The 18,414-nt window shown below is 37.4% G+C and overlaps 1 protein-coding gene across 5 annotated transcripts in view; it reads left to right on the forward strand.

Moving 5' to 3' along the window:
• Nucleotides 1-18,414, forward strand: part of Srrm234 (Serine-arginine repetitive matrix 2/3/4) — a 615,875-nt gene that overhangs the window by 161,213 nt on the left and 436,248 nt on the right. The window lies entirely within an intron of this gene.

Here is an 18,414-nt window from a genome sequence, read left to right on the forward strand (position 1 = left end):
GTAAGTCTCCCAAATTTGGGGTAGTTTCATGCACCCAAATTTGTTGAGGTTTGGAACATTTTTTAGAGCTGCCGATGATTCCTTGAATATGGGGTAAGTTTTTCAGAAATTTAGCAGAAATTCAAGGAATTTCTGCTGTTGTTCGGTAGTGCATGAAACTACCCCAAATTTGGGAGACTTACATTATGAGAACTTCAGCCCAACGGCCAGAGGGCGCTATTAGGACTTTAGGAAAAGTATTAGTTTCTTGCCTTCTTCCTCATTTGCTTTTGTTAGTGCCTGCATGCACATACCATATTTTTATGTTCCTGAGGATGGCAACTTGCGTTGCCGAAATATTGAAGTTATTCACTGAAGTTGCCTTTAATTAACATCCTTTATATGCGTTGTTAATTCTGTAAGCTAATTACCAGTTGACATCCCTGATAGCCACTCTGCTGTTGTTCGGTACTGCCGTTCATGAGAGTCTGCAAGTACGCACTCAACAAAACAATTCCATGTTTGTAAGAACAACTTAAATGTAAATACAAACGTTTTTTTATGTCAATTATGTAGTGCAATTTTCCTGTGCTTCACAGTTTTAAACTTCAGTGTTTTTATTGCTGTTTCCTATTCTTAGAAGATACCTGAAGAATGCTGTCAAAAGCTGAAGCTAGGTGTGTTTTTATTTCAATAAAGCCTTACTATTATTCTCGGTTTTAGTCATTAAATCTTTTTATTAAAATCTATCATAAACAACCGAGCCAATGTTCCTGAACGCATATATATATATATACCTTTATTATGTCAGAATTTTCAGTAGTATATTTCTTGATGGTAGTACATGCAAAATATCATGTAATTTGATTATATCAGAAGCATTTTCTAAATAAACAAAGCAGAGAAATTTTTCATGTGACTAGTAATTTTGTTATCGCTATATATTAGTATCTCGTTATATATTACAAGTTCAACTGAATTCCTGTTTTTCAGTTTTGAAATTATTGATTCGGTTTCTTTATTATTAATTTCAATTTCTTTTGTATTTTTCTGTTGTCTTTTTAATATGTTTAATAGTTTTATTACATCTTTGCCCTTCATATAATTTGAGTACAACAATTTTCCATTGTTCTCTTACATGTTTCTTTTCCCTGATTTAAGATCATTCTCCATATTTGATTCACTGCTCCAATTATTTTATATTAACTTTCCCAACATTTTTGCTTTGTAAGTCTTGTTCTTTATTTCATTTCTTATTCCTTTATGTTCTTCATAATTGGCCCGTATTATTTTTGAATGATAGGCAACAGTATTGCATACAGGCACTTTTATTAATAGTTTGATGTGTTAAGGATACTTGTGACATAAAGACTGAATAATATATGCACGTAAACACAAGAAAGATATTTAATTAGCCAAATATTTTGGTCTGGAAATATTTGGTTAACAAACAAACAAGATTTTTCAACAAACCTGAAAAATCTGGATTTGCTCAGCACGGGATTGAAACTAACCACAGCATCCTTTGGTCAAAAACTCACCTCTTGCATAGATCCCGTTATAAATTTGAACGTTTATTCAAAGAAAGCGTAGAGGCCTTACTCCATCTTCCTAACCTGAATCAGAATGACTGTGTATCTATATTAAAAATCTGGGAAAGTCTAATCAGGATAACTCATTAATTCATATTAATTTTATGTTATTTAATATTATTAATTAATATCTTTATTTCAATCATGTCTCTGCTTAAAAATTAGCCATTAGTTCTATTTTTAAATGATCTATTGTTAGTATTCCACCTTGTATTTTTTTTAAAACTGTTCTTGTAGTGCCACTGAAGATGGTCTGCTATTTCCAGATGGAAATATTTGGTTAATTAAATATCTTTCTTGTGTTTATGTGCTTATTTTATTCAGTTTTTGTTAATAGTGATATGACATTTTGAAAAATTTGTAATATTTAGTAATTTTTTTCTGATTTCAGAAATATCTAATTGAAAAGACAGTTTCTGATTATTTGATGACTGCTCAGAGTATATAATATATATGAATAAGTGAATGTGAACAAGGATTTTCACAATTTAATTTGATTTTCAGTCCAAACAGAACTTTCTTGATGAAAATAACAGTACTTTGCTGCTAGTTGTTAAACTAAACTAGTTGTTGCTAGACCCAAATCAATCACCATACACACAAACCCTATCATACCTCTACTTGAATCCATTCAGGGAACTCGCAACCAATTCCGGCATACCATTCTTCTCACTCACCACTTTTCATGCAAAAAATCTGGTCTACACACCCCTACTAACCACATTCTTGCACAACTTCCATGGATGGCCCCTAGTTCTGATTGTTTGTCATATATTGAAAAACTTCACTTGCATCAATTTTATAAAGCCCTTTAATATCTTAAAATTTTCTATCATGCCTCCTTTCTGCCTATCAACTAAAGTTTGTAACTCGCAAACCTTCAACCTATCCTCATAAGGAACATTTCACAGACCTGACACCATCTTGGTCACTTGTCTCTGAATCCTCTCGACCACCTCCTGGTCCGCAAGAAACTCAGGTGGCCAAATCTGTGCACAATAGTCGAGATGTGGCCAAATCATAGACTTATAAAGATGGATAATAACTTCCTTATCTTTACTTGTTAACATGTTTTTCAACATCCAAATAATTCTTTGAGCTATTTGACCAATTTTTGAAATATACCTTCTGAATTTCAACTCTTTGTCCACCATTATCTCCAAATCCCTAGCTACATCAATTTCCTGCAATCCGATACTATCAATATGATACACCATATGCAACCTTTCCAACCTGAAGAGCATAACCTTACATTTTGCAACATTAAATTGATAATCATTATCCTTTGCCCACAATGCCAATTTATTTAAATCATCCTGCAGAGTATCTGCATCATCTTTATCAGCTATTGCTCTCCTCAGTTTTTTGCATCATCAGAAAACAACTGAATATCCCCACTTAAATATTTCCTTATGTCATTAATATACAAAATGAAGAGTAGTGGCCCTAGTACCGAACCCTGAGATACTCCTCTAGTTACCATCATTCTCCTAGACTCCACTCCACCATATACTACTCATGCATGCTTGCGTGTCCATCCAACAGCCATCCATGCTACTAGCCTCATATCCATTCCCATCCCTCTCCAGTTTTTGTAATAGTTTTCCATGTGTTATTCTGTCAGATGGCTTGGCAAAGTCAAGCAGTATCATGGCTTAACCATTATCTTTATCCACTTCTGCTGTCATTTTATTATAAAATGTGAATAAGTTACTAAGATAGGACCTACCTTTTATAATGCTGCCCACTATAGAGTATCGCATCCCTATCCACCCACTCTGTGGTGTCTATCAGCCACCCTCCCTATCCATGCTACTAGCTTGATATCCATTCCCATTTGCATCAATTTTGGTAATAGTTTTTCATGTGGAATTCTGTCAAATGTCTTTGCAAAGTCCAGTAGTATCAGTGTATCCATCTCCTTATTCCAATTCTGCTGTCACTTTATTCTATTCTATTCCTCAGCCATACGGGTGGTGGAGGATAGCTATATGCTACCGTATTAGGGAAATGACTATGAGCAAGCTGGTTTCCTGTTTGCCTTCCTTGCCGTACCATATCCTATGACTGTATCCATGTGTGTTCACGGGGCCGGTTTGCCTGCTTGCAGGATGAAAACCCCCAGATAAACTGGCGGAAAAACCCTGCTGTCCACGCCCAAGACCAGCTAACTTTCTACGACTGAGGAAGATCCTTAAACTCCTCACGTCGTTGACGGGAATCAAACCTAGGACACTCCTTCCCCAGGCATATGGTTGCGAAGTGCATAGCCACTAGGCTAACCATGTGGACTTTATTATAAATTGTTATTATAATTTATTATTATTATTATTACTCTTTACAAAACCATGCTCTCCAGTATAGTGTGCTTGTATCCCTTTTCCACTCACTGTTGTATTTTACCTTTCATCAACTTTTCCAATACTTTAACAACCACTCCCGGTATATTAATTGGTCTGTAGTTTGCTACCTCTATCTTGGAGTCACCTTTATGCAATGGTACTATCTTACTCTTTTTCCACTCCCTTGGAACCCTGTCAGAGATGAGACTTAGGTTGAACAACTATATCTGAGGAAATGTCAGTTCTCTTTCACATTCACATAGCACACAGGCTGATGTGCCATCCAGTCCCACTGCTATGTTTGCATTCATATTTTTTAATATGCTGAAGACAGCTCCTGTTCATCTACCTCAATGTTGATATATCTCTGTGGCATCAGCAACTGTAAAATCTCCACCTGGATGATACACCTTTGCAAAATGATCACTCAGCAACTCAACTATTTCTTTAGGCTCAGTCACCTTCCTTCCTTGAGCATTGTTTAAAGTCATTCTATCATAGTCAGTTTTCCTCTTACTTGCTATATAACAAAAAAAAACTGTTTTGGGTTTACTTTGGCATGTTTGGCTAATACTCTCTCATAGTCCAATTTGGCCTTCCTTACCCTTCTTGCTTGCACTTTGTACTGCTCATCAGTATGCTGATCACTTTTATATTTCCTCCACAGTGTTTTTTTTTTTTTTTTTTTGCAGCTTTTGCTTTATATCCCTACTCATCCACTTAACATTCTCTCCTTTTAACTTCTCAAGCCATTGCACTGTTCCAAGTGACTCCTGAGTCTCTCATAATCACCAGCCTTATAGTTGAACATAAACCCCTTCTTGACAGAGAACTCTACATGTTTGACAACTTCTCAGAACAAGACTGCATGGTCACTCTCCCCAATTGGAGGGAGAGTGTCTACTTGGTTATGGATACACCTTTCTATGCTGTTATCAGATCCAACACCTTCAAACCCCTTGTCCCCTCTATAATATGTTGTTTCATGTAATTATCTGTTAGCAACTGTATAAATTCCACTTCCATCTTGCAATGTCCCCTCAAGTCTCCCGTAATGATTGTTTGGCCTGCACTAATTGTGCTAATATGTTGATACATTTCATCTACATCTTCTTGTGGACCACTCCTGGTCTATAGTAGCATCCAACAACATATTTTGTGCTATTTGACTCTATCTCACACCAGACAGCCTGATTTGAACCATCTCCCTCAGACTTAAAATCCTCTTTAACTTCTAATTTTGTTGGTTATAATTCTGCAGCTATCATCAGCAATACCCAACCTGCTGTCCTGTTCCTTCTATCCTCCCTGAAAATACAATACCCTTTACATTCTATCTCTGTAACTGTATAATTTTCAGTCAACCAGGTCTCACTGATGCCTATAATTTTTGGCTAAGTCAAGCTTAACAATGCCAAAAACTTCTCACCCTTATTCCTTATACTTCCTGCATTTGTGTACATGTATTTCAACATTCCTTTGTACCCAATATTACCCTTGTATAATGCCATTACCAACCCATTTAAATTGGGGACCTGTGAAATCCCATTTGGCATTGCATAATAATTACTGTACCCTCACAGGGATGGCCAGATACATAAAACTTCACTGCCAGCTCTAGATATGATTAAATGAGTTGAAAAGAAAGTGATACAAGGGCTAAGGCATACCCCTTAAGTGACATGCAGCCACATCACCCTACAGCTGCAAGAAGTGGACGAGAGCTACCGTATCAAGGGCGGTTGTGATTAAAGAAGCGAGCCCAGCAAGTGGAGAAAATGTTGCGAGTGGGAACGTTGAATGTTGGAAGCATGACTGGAAGGGGAAGTGAGGTGGCAGACATGATGAAGAAGAGGAAGTTGGATTTTATGTGTGCAGGAGACAGGTTGGAAGGGAGAAAAGGCGAAGGAACTAGGAAATGGATATAAATTGTTTTACTCTGGAGCGAATAAAGAGGGAAGAAATGGTGTTGGAATTGTGGTGTGTGGCAGAATGAAAGCCAAAGTACTGGAAGTGGATAGGAGGAATGATAGGATCATGCGAATGAAACTGGGTTTTGGAGAAGAGCAACTGGTCGTCTTGTGTGTATACGCCCCACAAGTTGGCTGTACAGCAGAAGAGAAAGATGAATTCTGGAATGTGCTAGATGAAGAAATGAGGGAACTGGAAGAAAATGAGATGGTGATTGTCGGAGGAGACTTGAACGGACACATAGGGAGACAGAATAGGAACTGTGAAAGGGTGAATGGTGGCCATGGAGTGGAAAAGATGAACCAGGAAAGAGAGAGGATTTTGGACTTTGCAGTAGCGTTTGATCTGGCAATTGTGAACTTCTTCTTCTGTAAGAGGGAAGAGCATTTGATAACATTTAAAAGTGACTACAATAGTTCACAGATTAAATACATTTTGACTAGAAGAAAACATCTTAAGGCAGTAACAAATTGTAAGGTAATCCCAACAGATCAAGTGGCACAGCAACACCGGCTGCTGTGTGCAGACTTTGAAATAAAGTCGAAGATAAGAACCTTTGGAAGCCCTGGGAGGAAGAAAATTAAGTGTTTTCGCTTAAAAGAAGAGAGTGTGAGGAACCGTTTTAGGGAGAATGTGTTAGAGAGGATTTTGGATGGACTAGAAAGTGTACAAGACTGGTGGAGATATAATTCAAAAGTAATTCTAAGCTGTGCAATTGAGGTGCTTGGTGAAACATCTCGAAAGATTAGAGAGCAGGAGGGTTGGTGGTGGAATAATAATACAATAAGCAGTGACAACTAAGAGGAAGGCAAAGCAGAAGTGGGATGAGTCAAGAGTGGAAGTGGACAGAGAGAAAAAGCGAGAAGCCAAGAGAGTTGTTTCACAAGTGAAGGCCATGGCATATCAAGACCATTCTAATCAATTAGAAACAAAGGAAGGACAGAGAAGGATTTATCGATTGGCAAAATGTAGAAATAAGGCATCAAAGGACATCATACATGTGAGGCAGATCAAAGATGCTGAAGAAAGAATATTATGGAGAGATGTGGACATAAGAAACAGATGGAGAATATACTTTGAGGGACTTTTGAATGAGGAAAATGCGAGGACTCACAGAGAAGATGGGCAGCCTTCTGAGGGGATGGTGCAGAACATCAGCAGAGTGGAAATGGAGGAGGCCATGAAGTGGATGAAAAATGGAAAATCGGTGGGCCCAGACAGGATTCCAATAGAGGCATGGAAGGCTCTGGGGAAAGAGGGAATTGACCTGCTGTGGGATCTGTTCATGAAAGTTTGCCAACAGAAAAATATACCCAAGGAATGGAGGAAAAGTACTCTTGTCCCCATCTACAAGGGTAAAGGGGATGCACAAGACTGTAAGAATTACAGAGGAATAAAGTTGATGTCCCACACAATGAAAATCCTAGAAAGGGTTCTTGATGGAAGACTGAGGAAGGAGGTGGAGATTGCAAAGGAGCAATTTGGCTTCATGCCTGGTCAATCGGGCACAGATACTATCTTTACAGTATGACAGATGATGAAAATGTTTTGAGAGAAGCAAGGAGCTACATCTTGTATTTATTGATCTGGAGAAAGTGTATGATAGAGTGCGAAGGCAAGAAGTCGGGAGGTGTCTGAGGGAGAAGAAGGTACCGGAGAAATATATCAGGTTGGTGCAGGAGATGTACAGAAATGTGAAGATAAGTGTACGAACCTGTCTGGGAGTTACAGAAAGTTTTCCAGTGACAGTTGGCTTGCATCAAGGGGTCTGCATTAAGTCCGTTCCTGTTTATTATTGTGATGGAGGAAGTGAGAGAAGATGCGCCTTGGACTATGTTGTATGCAGATGACATTGTGCTGTTGTGCAGAATCAAGAGAAGTAGTGGCAGCCAAACTGGAAAGTTGGAGGAAAATACTGGAAGAGAGAGAGGTATGAGACGGAGCAGAAGTAAGAAAGATTATATGTATTGCAAAGTGAATGGCATCCAGAAGACAGATCTGGAGCTGGAAGGAAATGTCATCAGGAAGGTGAGTGACTTTAGATACTTAGGTTCAACAATGAAAGAGGATGGTGAGGCTGAGAAGGAAGTCGGATGCAGAATACAAGCAGGATGGAGGAATTGGAGAGAGATGGCTGGAGTGCTATTTGATAAGAGGGTGCCGATCAATCTAAAAGGACATTTATAGGACAGTAGTGAGACCAACTATGACGTATGGTTTGGAAACTGTGAACATGAGGAAATAACATCAGCAGGATGGAGGTAGCGGAGATGAGAATGCTTAGGTGGATTTGCAGTGTGAACGGAAAGGAGCATCTGAGAAATGACTATGTAAGGGGAACGGTGAATGTTACGAACTTAGGAGCAAAGATACTGGAGGCAAGGTTGAGATGGTTTGGTCATGTGATGAGGAGGGAGGAAGAGTATGTGGGAAGAAAGGTCATGCAGATGGATGAGCAGGGGAAGAGGAAGTGCGGATGGCCAAAGAAGAGATGGAGGGAGATGGTGGAGGAGGACTTGAGGATGAAGAACTTGGATGTGGCTACAGCCGAAGACAGGAAATTGTGGAGGAGACTCATCACAAACAGCGACCCTACTTAAGTGGGAAAAGCTGCAGAAGAAGAATCGCCAGACACATGCTTGGTTTCAACCTTGCTAATATCTGTAGTTTTCCTGGTTTTGCACTACCACACTCTCACTAAACCACACTTTCTCCAAACATCTGACTCCAAAATCATTTAAATGTAGTCCATCTGGCATATATGAGGAGGAATAGTGTGCACTTTATTCTAAGGAGTGAACTTGATGGGCGAAAAGACTTATATAGCAGACTCACAATTTTTACTTTCTTGCTCTTCACATTTGCTTCCGCTAACAACTCTTTCATGTCTTCTCTCATTGCATGTTTCTCACCTTTCAAATCATTTGTGCCAGCCAAAACAATTAGCTTGTTCACTTCATTCTTCTGCATACTTACAGCATCACTAATGCCCTTTGTCTTCACACCTGGAAAACATGCTTTCATCACATTCTCATTAAGTATACTTGTTATCACTGAATTCCCATACAATACTATCTCTTTTTTCCCAATTTCTTGCACTAAATTATCATTATCATGTTAGCATATATTAGCATTATCATTCTTCTCGTGTTAATATTTATTAAATGCTAATTGTTGTTCTTTTTGATTCTTAATTCTTCTGCCTGCTATGATATCCATTGCATTTTTCATTTGTATTTGTTTAATGCTGCTTGTTTAAAGTTATTTACATTCTACTACTGCCTTCCCCAAGAGAATCTGTAAATATATAAATTAATATTATTACTATTATTCTTCTGTTGATATTATTACTATTATTTATTTGTGTTTTAAATTGTTCTTGTAGTCCCTTTTCATCTAGACTGTCTTCTTGTAATAATTCCACCCTAAATTTATTTCTTTAAATATCCTTTATTTTCCTTTTTCACCTTATTTATATATACAAAAAGTAATATTAAATTCAGTTGTTGATTTTTGAAAATTTTCCGTCATTAAATTCTTCACTTAGTTTTTGGTTTTACTGTCCCTGAACTATAGGCACTTATGATGTTTTGAGTTTTCTTTTGTATTTTTATTTTAACCTCAATATTTTTTCAGATATATTTTAGTTCTTTTATATCAGTTAGAAATCTTTGTATTATTATTGCTCTCCCTCCATTGTTTTTGTTTCTGATATGCATGATAAAAAATCATGAGTACTAATTCTTCAGTTAGCAGAATTTTTCTCCTATCAGTATGTTCGATTTCCATAACCAGATCTGTTAACATTCTGTCATGTTGGCTGTTATTGCTAATATTATTATCATATAACACCCCAAGAAATTCAAGGACTTCTTACTTTAAGCCACTACACTCCACACAACCCAAAATGTATGCTATTTAATCCTCCATCTATACATTACAACCAATGTTCATTATCTACCAACCACTAATAGGTTTTTTTTTTTTTTTTTTTTTTTTTTGTCTGTAAATGATATGTGTACTGTGGTGATTGGCTTGTATGTAGGATGAAAAACCCAAGTTTCTAGTAGAAGAACACCTTGCTACCTCTATGTGGGATCAGCTGCAACTCACCCTCCACTGAAAAAGCTTAAAAAAATTTCTCACGTCATAATGAGAATCAAATTTTGGTCTTTTCTACTTGAAGGGCACAGTGTCCTGTTGTCTTTTAATTGCACTGTGGTACCACCAAAAAAAAAAAAGCTTTTGTAATTCTTTGTGCATTTAATTTTTATATCACCTGAGCAGTTTATTAATTTAACTTTTTGATATTCTCTGCTTTAGCAAGTGATTTCATTAAGTATTCTTCAGAACATCACTATGATCTGAAGAATACTTAATGAAAGTATAACAAAATCATGTTTCTTGGCAAAGATTAATAATATTAGTCACATCATCCAGATTTTAAAAGGTAAAGCAAAAGAACTAATTGTATCGGTTGGCACATATGATCTGAGAGGTGAGAAGTATTCTATGATAGAGGATGTAAAAGAGTTGTTGGATGAAGCAAAAAGTGAGACAGAGAAGATTTGTATATCTCCTGCCATGATAGAGACGAATTGAAGAGGATGGTGTTGATAGCAGAAGAATCAACATGCAGGTTGTGCAGGAGTAATGATATAAAATTTGTGGACCTATGGCCTGAGTTTGACAGAAGGATTTGTATAATGCTTAGGACTGTAACTAAATGGTTTTTGTGTTAGGTGTCTAGAGAAGCTTTGTTCACTGAGCATGCTGAAGCACAAATGCAGGGAAATTAAGCAATTAGGATGGATGCAGGTGAACGTGTGTGAATGCACCCATGGGGTGAGTGAGTGTCAGAATGACCAACAAGTATGGAATCTAGTCTCTTACACAAAAATTTTGAATAGGGTAGTCAATTTAGGAATTAAAGGTGGTTGGGGCCTAAAGAGATGCTGCAGTTTCTATATACTACTAATGCCAGAAGTATCGGGAACAACAGGGAGGAAATTTTGGCATTTGTTAGTGCGTCCTCACCAAAAGTTATAGGTATTAATCAGACCTGGCTAACAGCAGATGATGTAATTACAGGGTTAGAATGTGAAGAGTTTAGTATTTTTAGAGAAGATAGGCTGGAGGGAGGGATACTGCTGATGACAACAGATGAAGTGCAGTCAAAAGGAACATGAGATAGGCAGGAGGGTGTTTTTTATTTGAGGCAGTCTGGTGTGAGACCGATGCCAATAAGACAAAATATATGGTTGGTTGTTGCTATAGGCTAGGGCAGCGTTTCTCAACCTTTCTAAGTCCAAGGATCAGTAAAATGCCTAACACAATTCTACGGACCACTAAGTTACAGGGGCGTGGGGGGGCAACTTGGGCGGCACGTTTTTTGGTGTTTAAGAAATCTTGCCATGCTGTCTATAAAACAGCAACTGAGTGATAAAATAGACTGTGACGATATCAATGATGATTTTACAAACAGGAAAGCAAGAAAAATAACATTTTAGAATGTTGAAATTAAAGTTTTACTTCAATTTTTAATTTATTTCCCTATATGTCATTTTGACTTTTTGTAATTTTTTTAAAAACCTGTATAGGAATTACCAACATTTTGGAAAAACCGTGCCATTTATAACATAATAAATCTAAAAGCATGTTTTGAATACATATGGAAACATAATTAAATTGAAAGTAAACGATTAAAAGTGTATCATCACTAAACAAAGTTTAATTTTTATTAAACAAATAAATAATATGATATAATTATGTTACTACTTACTTTTAATGAGATGGTTGAGCTTCTTGGCCCTTGCAGAGTTGCTAGATATATGGCTCAATATTGGTCAACTGCAGTCGAAGATCGGCACACACACTAAGACGATTTCTGTATTTTGTTTTTATTTGAGGGAGCGATGAAAATTCTTTCTCGCAAAGATAGGTTGTAGAAAACTGCAAGACAATTTTCAGTGCTCTTCAGGTAATTCGGGAAATTCACTTCTCACTGAAGGCAAGATCCAAAATCAAGCCAAACCAAGATCACTGAATTGCATTTTAAGTCCACTGTCACTTGAAAGCTCAATTAAGTGTTCTTTCTTCGATAACGAAAGGTCGTTTTTCATGACTGCAAGCCTGAAATGGATCGGGAACCCACAGAAATTTCTTATAGAAGTTATTTGGAAAATATGTTTCACGATTCCGTTTCAGATTTTTGAGGTGGTCAGAAACTTTTTTCAGAAACTCAGAATCAGCAAAAATATCGTTTTCCACTAAAAAGGATTCCAATGTTGGAAAAGGTGCATATTGTCTGTCTTTTACATAATTAATCCATAAAACCAGTTTTTTCTCGAATGCCTTTATTTTGTCATAGGCATCAAGAACAGTTAAAGAATTTCCCTGAAGTGAGAGATTTAGTTCATTTAATTTCGAAAAAATGTCTGAAAGATAGGATAGTGTTGATAACAATGCTTCATCAACAAGAAGTGATGCAAAATCAGAATTACGTTCATTTACAAATAATAAAACTTTGCACCTTAATTGAAATAACCTTGTTAGTACTTTGCCCCTGGAAAGCCAGCGAATTTTAGAATGAAGCAAAAGTTGTATATATTCACTGCCCATTTTATCGCAGAGTACTGAAAATAACCTGTTATTTAATGGTCAAGCTTTAATAAAATTAACTAGTTTTACAGCATTGTATAGCACAGTTTTAAATTCTTGTGGCATTCCTTTGGAGGCTAACGCTTCCCTATGTATGAAACAGTGTGCCCAATTCATATCTGGAGCTGCTTCCTTGACCATAGACACAACCCCACTATGCCTGCCTGTAAGGGTGCGAGCTCCAGCCGAACAGAAGCCTATACATTTTCCAACTGGATCCCTTTGTGTATTATGTAATTATTGAGAGTGTGAAATATTTCTTCTCCAGTTGTTTGGGATGGCAAAGTTCTACAAAACAGAATATCATGAATGTTGTTATCATGTACATATCTTACGTAGCATATTAACTGTGCATCATTGTAACATCAGTAGTCTCGTCTATTTGTAACACATAATAAGAGCACTTCTTAACTCTTTCGTAATGTTGGAGGTTTAATGGATTTTTTACAACACTCAGAAAGGATTAAAAAGAATTTAATACTTCCTATATTTCGTCCTAGTCACTAGGACATCTACGGGGATTACAAAAATAACTAATGTAACATAACACAAATATCATACAATACTAAGCCCAACCACGTGGGTGACACTAAAGTCCTATCTAGGTGGAGCGCCCTCTAAGGGCGGTTGTAAGTGGCCTGGAATATAAAGTAGGATCTCTGGTGATGAGTATTTCCCAAATTTTCGGAAGCTTAATGCAACCATATTTATTAAGATTTGGTTGATTTCTAAGAGCTGCTGCTGCTTCTGAGAATAGTCTCTCTCTTTCTTGAATTTGCTGTGATGGAGCATGGTGGTTTTCTTCCATGATACTCTATTGGTGGTGTCCAAGCCATGGTCAGCCAAGCCTGAATGACCATAGTTGTGTTTACAGATGTAAGACTTGTGTTCCTCTAAGCGGATGGATGCTGATCTGCCTGTCTGTCCGAAGTACGCCAGCTTACAGGAACAGGGTACTTTGTAAACTCCAGGCAGAGAGAGAGGAGGGAGCTGATCTTTTGTAGAACGGATAAGGGTAGCAAGTTTGCGGTGGGCTTTATATGCTGTGTGTAGGTTGTACTTTTTAGAATCTTGGCTATTTTTTCGGATGTGCCATGGATGTAGGGTACGGTGATGGCATTTTTAAATTCTTGTTGACGAGAAGGACCGGGAATGGGAGAGGAACTAATTTTTTTTTTTTATACTGTGATCGCTGTAGCCATTGGAGAGGAAAGTGTTGTGTATGTAGTTAAGCTCAGTAGTGAGGGCGGTTCCACTAGAACAAAGATTGTGGGCTCTCTTGGTAAGAGTTTTAATAATGCCATATTGTTGAGAGGGATGGTGGTGGTGTGAGAGTTTGTGAATGTATCTGCCTGTGTGTGTGGGTTTTCTGTATACAGTGAAGGCAAGTGTATCATTAGGCAGGTGTGTGACTAAGATGTCTAGGAAGGGTAAACAATTGTTCTTTTCCTTTTCCATAGTAAACTGGATTCTTGGATGTAGGCTATTGAGATGACTGAGGAAGGAGTCTAATGTGTCTGGGCCATGAGGCCAAATAGAGAACACATCATCTACATATCTTAGCCAGATAGAAGGTTTGAGTGGGGCTGAGTCTATGGCTCGTTTTTCAAAATCTTCCATATATAGAAATTGGCAAGGGGGGAACCCATGGCAGTTCCCTCTATCTGCTTGTAGATTTTGTTCTTCCAAGAAAAATACCCAGAGTTAATGGCAAAGAAAAAGAGATCTAAGATGTCAGAAGGGAAAACTTTTTGTAAGAGAGATAAGGTGTCAGTTAATGGAATATTAGTAAACAAAGATGAGATATCAAAGCTTACCAATATGTCTGCTTTATTCAAGGTTAAATTTTCTATGAGGGCTTTAAAGTGGGTCGAGTTTTTTATATAGCAGAGAGTTGGCCAGCTGTTTAGACAGTCTGTAGCAAGGTGCATTGGTGGCATCTACTATAGGTCTGAGTGGGGAATTGGGTTTGTGGATTTTTGGTAAGCCGTAAATTCGGGGTGGGGGACGGGAGCGGAAAGGTTTAAGTTTTTTCGTGATGTCGGGGGGGCCAGGAAGATACTTTTTTAAGTAAGATTTTTAATTTTTTAACTTGTGTTTTTGTGGGGTCGTGTTCTAGCAGGGTGTAGGTAGCATGATTGCGGAGGATAATATTCATTTTGTGATTGTATTCACTGGTATTAAGAACGACTGTGGCATTACCCTTATCCGCTCTGGTGATGACGATACTTTTTTCTTTCCATAATTTCAGGAGAGCTGTGCATACGATAAATTACTTTTTGGAGGTGAAGAATGAGCAAGGATGTTGGCTACGTCAAGTCTGATGTTGTTGGCTATCTCCGACGGTAAGCGACCGATCCCACGTTCGATGTTAACCATTACATCAAGCACCGGCGCTTCCTTCGGAGCGACGGCAAAATTATGGCCAAGGCTAAGTGCGCTGAAGCTTGAAGCTATGCTATGACATTAAACTTTGCAAGGGAAGGATGTTAGTAGTGCATGGGGAGATAGTAAAGGTGCATTTAGAGGAAGTAGTATTAAATTGTATACCTAAGGTAAGGAGGGTTAGTCAGGTAGGAGTTAGATGGATGAGTAATATCAGTCAGTATTATATCACTAATATCATTGATGTTATTGGGGGTCTGTTGTAGTTTTAATAGTCATAAATGCAAATGCTGCACTTTGGATTCTAGAGATATAAGGCCGAGTACTCTAGGGGTGATGATGTGCTTCAGGAAATGGGTGAAATACAGGATCTTTGGGTAATGGTTGTCAGTGGGTTAAAGTTCCAAGGGCACTTTACAAGTATTTCAATGACTGCTAATCATATTGCTTCTAAGATAAGCAGTACATTGACAAGTGGGGCAGCAGCGCCATTGTATAAGGCTTGATCATCCACACATGGACTTGTGATCAAATTTGGTCACTTTGTTTTTATTATGATGTGGAAACACTGTAGAGCAGCGATTTTCATCCAGTGTGCCCCGGCACATTGGTGTGCCTCAAGAGGTCTTCAGGTGTGCCTGAAGATTAATTGAAAGAAATAACATCGTAATTTGCACATTTATTTATTAGTGGCTGGTCTTTCATCCGCACCTGAAGCTCCCTTATTTATATTTTACGAAACTTACGGTTGGTGAATCAATCAAAATTATGCCTATTTTTTGCCAGATCGTCAAAAAAATTAAAAGAATATATTTGTAGTGTGCCACAGAATTTTAATAATTAGTCTAGGTGTGCCATATTATGAAAAAGGTTGAAAATCACTGCTGTAGAGGATTCAGCTAAAATAATATCAGGACTCTGGAATGTTGTTTATGCAGAGCAATTGAGGGAAAGTAGATTGCAGAGTTTGGTGGATAGTGCAGAAAGAGATTACATGACAGATATGGTCAAGTTAATGAAAGGGTTTTACCAGATTAATTCTTCTTCTTTAACCCATCCATCCCTTAGGACAGGTAAAGCCCCCTGACTAGGAGTCACAATGAATTAATGCAGCCAGCATGTCACTCCTTTGCTGGATCCCGTAAGGGCGGGTATTTTTTGGGCATAGATCTGTGTGTTCACAGGGGCTGGTTTGCCTTTCCTGAAGGATGAAAATCCCAAGTCTCCATAAGAAAAAACCCTCTACCTCTGCATGAGAAAATATTCATTATTATAAGTCTGTTAAAGTATTTTGCTCATTGTAAGTTCAGATTTTCTTGTGTGCTTAGTCAAAGCTATGACCCCCCCCCCATTTCCACACCCATAATGAGAAACTGCAAAGCCAATCAGTGGAAGAAACTGGTTACAAATCCTATCTGAGACTTTAGGGAACCTTTGTGTTTGGTTTCTTTTACTGAAAGAGGAGGGGATGAATATGGAAGACTGTCTTGAGTTGCTGGAGAATGGAACACAGGTATGTGCTAAAAATGTTATAGAAATGTTCAGTTGAGTATTTTGTTAGTGTATGTCATGTGGAAGGGGGGGGTTAGAAGTAGTATTGAATAACAATGGTGCCCTTGAATTTGATATCACCCTATATATATTAAGGTAATACACAAAAGCACAGGCAATGCCCTTGACTTATTCAAGTTAGAAATGTTGTAGTCTCTGTCCTGTAGATAAGTATGATAAACACATTATGGGGATGAGCCCAGGATTTCCAGTATAGAAACTGGAAATATATCAGAACTGTGTCCTTAGGCATACTTTCCCCTCACTGAGTATGAACAGAAGATGTTTAACAAAATTCTTGATACTTCTCTGACAGCTCCTTCAAATAAACATGATTTTAAAAATGCAAGTGCACTACCTTACATCAAGAACATTATGGACAAAGTTGCAATGTTGTTTCAGGATTACAATGTTAAAGTGTTTCTTTCTGAATGTATAAGATTTCAAGGTACATCTACCAAAACCTCCACATCCTCCCATAAAGAAACCTGGAAGTATACAAAATTCATTACTCTTATGTCATTTGCTACGTAGTCCAGGCGTGGGGAAATATGCATGTCTGAACTTGTAAAAGAGATTCAGGAAAAAAGAAGAAAGCACAAATCAGGATTAGCCCTCTATACAACAAATACAGGCCACAAAATAGTTTTTCAAAAAACAGAATTATATTGATTGAAACAGTTTTATAAGAAAATTTAAAGAGGCGCCTCAAAAAATCTCAGTACCCTCACACAGTTTAACAAAAACTAGCATTTAATCCTTCACCAAGTTTGGTCTGCATTCATCAAAAATCTAACAACTGTGGAACTGAGATATGACATGCTTTCTACCACGTAATGTTCAAATGCTTACACATTAGTTAATACAACTTTTTTTTTTTTTTTTTTTTTTTGGTCACTCTGTGTGTGTATGCGGTAGTTTGTTGAAGTTCTTATAACATCTGTTTTGTGTAACTAATTTTTTCTAGTCTTTTTTATACAAATCTTGTACTTTTGATGATATAAATCTGATGACTTGCAAAAGTTGTTGGGTTGTATTGTTTTTTTTTAAATAAATCTACGTATGTTTAAAAACATGTGGTCTTCATACTGGAAAATAAATGAATATTTGCTAAACCATAGAAATATTCATGTTCATTGCATAGTCAAGTTACTACATTCTGAATATCCAAATAGTGATTTCATCTTCCTTGTGAGACTTAAGTCTCTACAACTAACTAGTTCCCTTTTCTAACTCTTCTGATCATCCTCACATTCCTCCCCAAAACTCGGATGTTTTCTTATGTGTCTCTTCTTCTAAATATACTTTAGATGGTTTCCTGTATCCTTGGTAATAACATAGATACTAATCTTTGATAATAATCCTGTCCACATTTCATTTTCCAGAGATTGATTTTTACTCAGTCAATTCGTCTTGGCAGAAATCATTTGACACTGCAGTAGTAACACATGCAAAGACATCAGTGATTTTCTACTTTCCACTGAATTAATTACTGAAATAACCCTTACTAGAATGAGGACCATCATCTTCAATCCTAACATCTGACATCTTTCTAGGCAAAGTTTATAAAACTATCCTTGAAGTCTCAGCAATGCTGAATAGTCACAACAGCTGCCCTTTGATGCTTTCCTAATCACTTGTCTTCTCACATCCAGATGTTACCACTATAATGTCACCTAATATGAGAGTTAAGTTGCTGACATCACTTTTTCCTGTAACTGCTGTACAGATGAGCAAATCAAGTCAAATCATCGCCCACTATATCATGAACTGTGATATTATAAATAAAGATAAAAGTTCACCAACGACTGCCTACTTCCAGCTACTCAAGAAGTACATATTTGCATTCTCTCTCCCCCCCCCCCAAAATCACTAGTCTGCACATGTCACTGTTGTGTCAGAGGGTCTAGCAACCTCTTCTATGTGTGGTTGAT

This window comes from Typopeltis vanoorti, chromosome 4 (assembly GCF_054136105.1).
Source record: "Typopeltis vanoorti isolate ZY-2024b chromosome 4, IOZ_Tvanoo_1.0, whole genome shotgun sequence".
Lineage (NCBI taxonomy): Eukaryota > Metazoa > Arthropoda > Arachnida > Uropygi > Thelyphonidae > Typopeltis > Typopeltis vanoorti.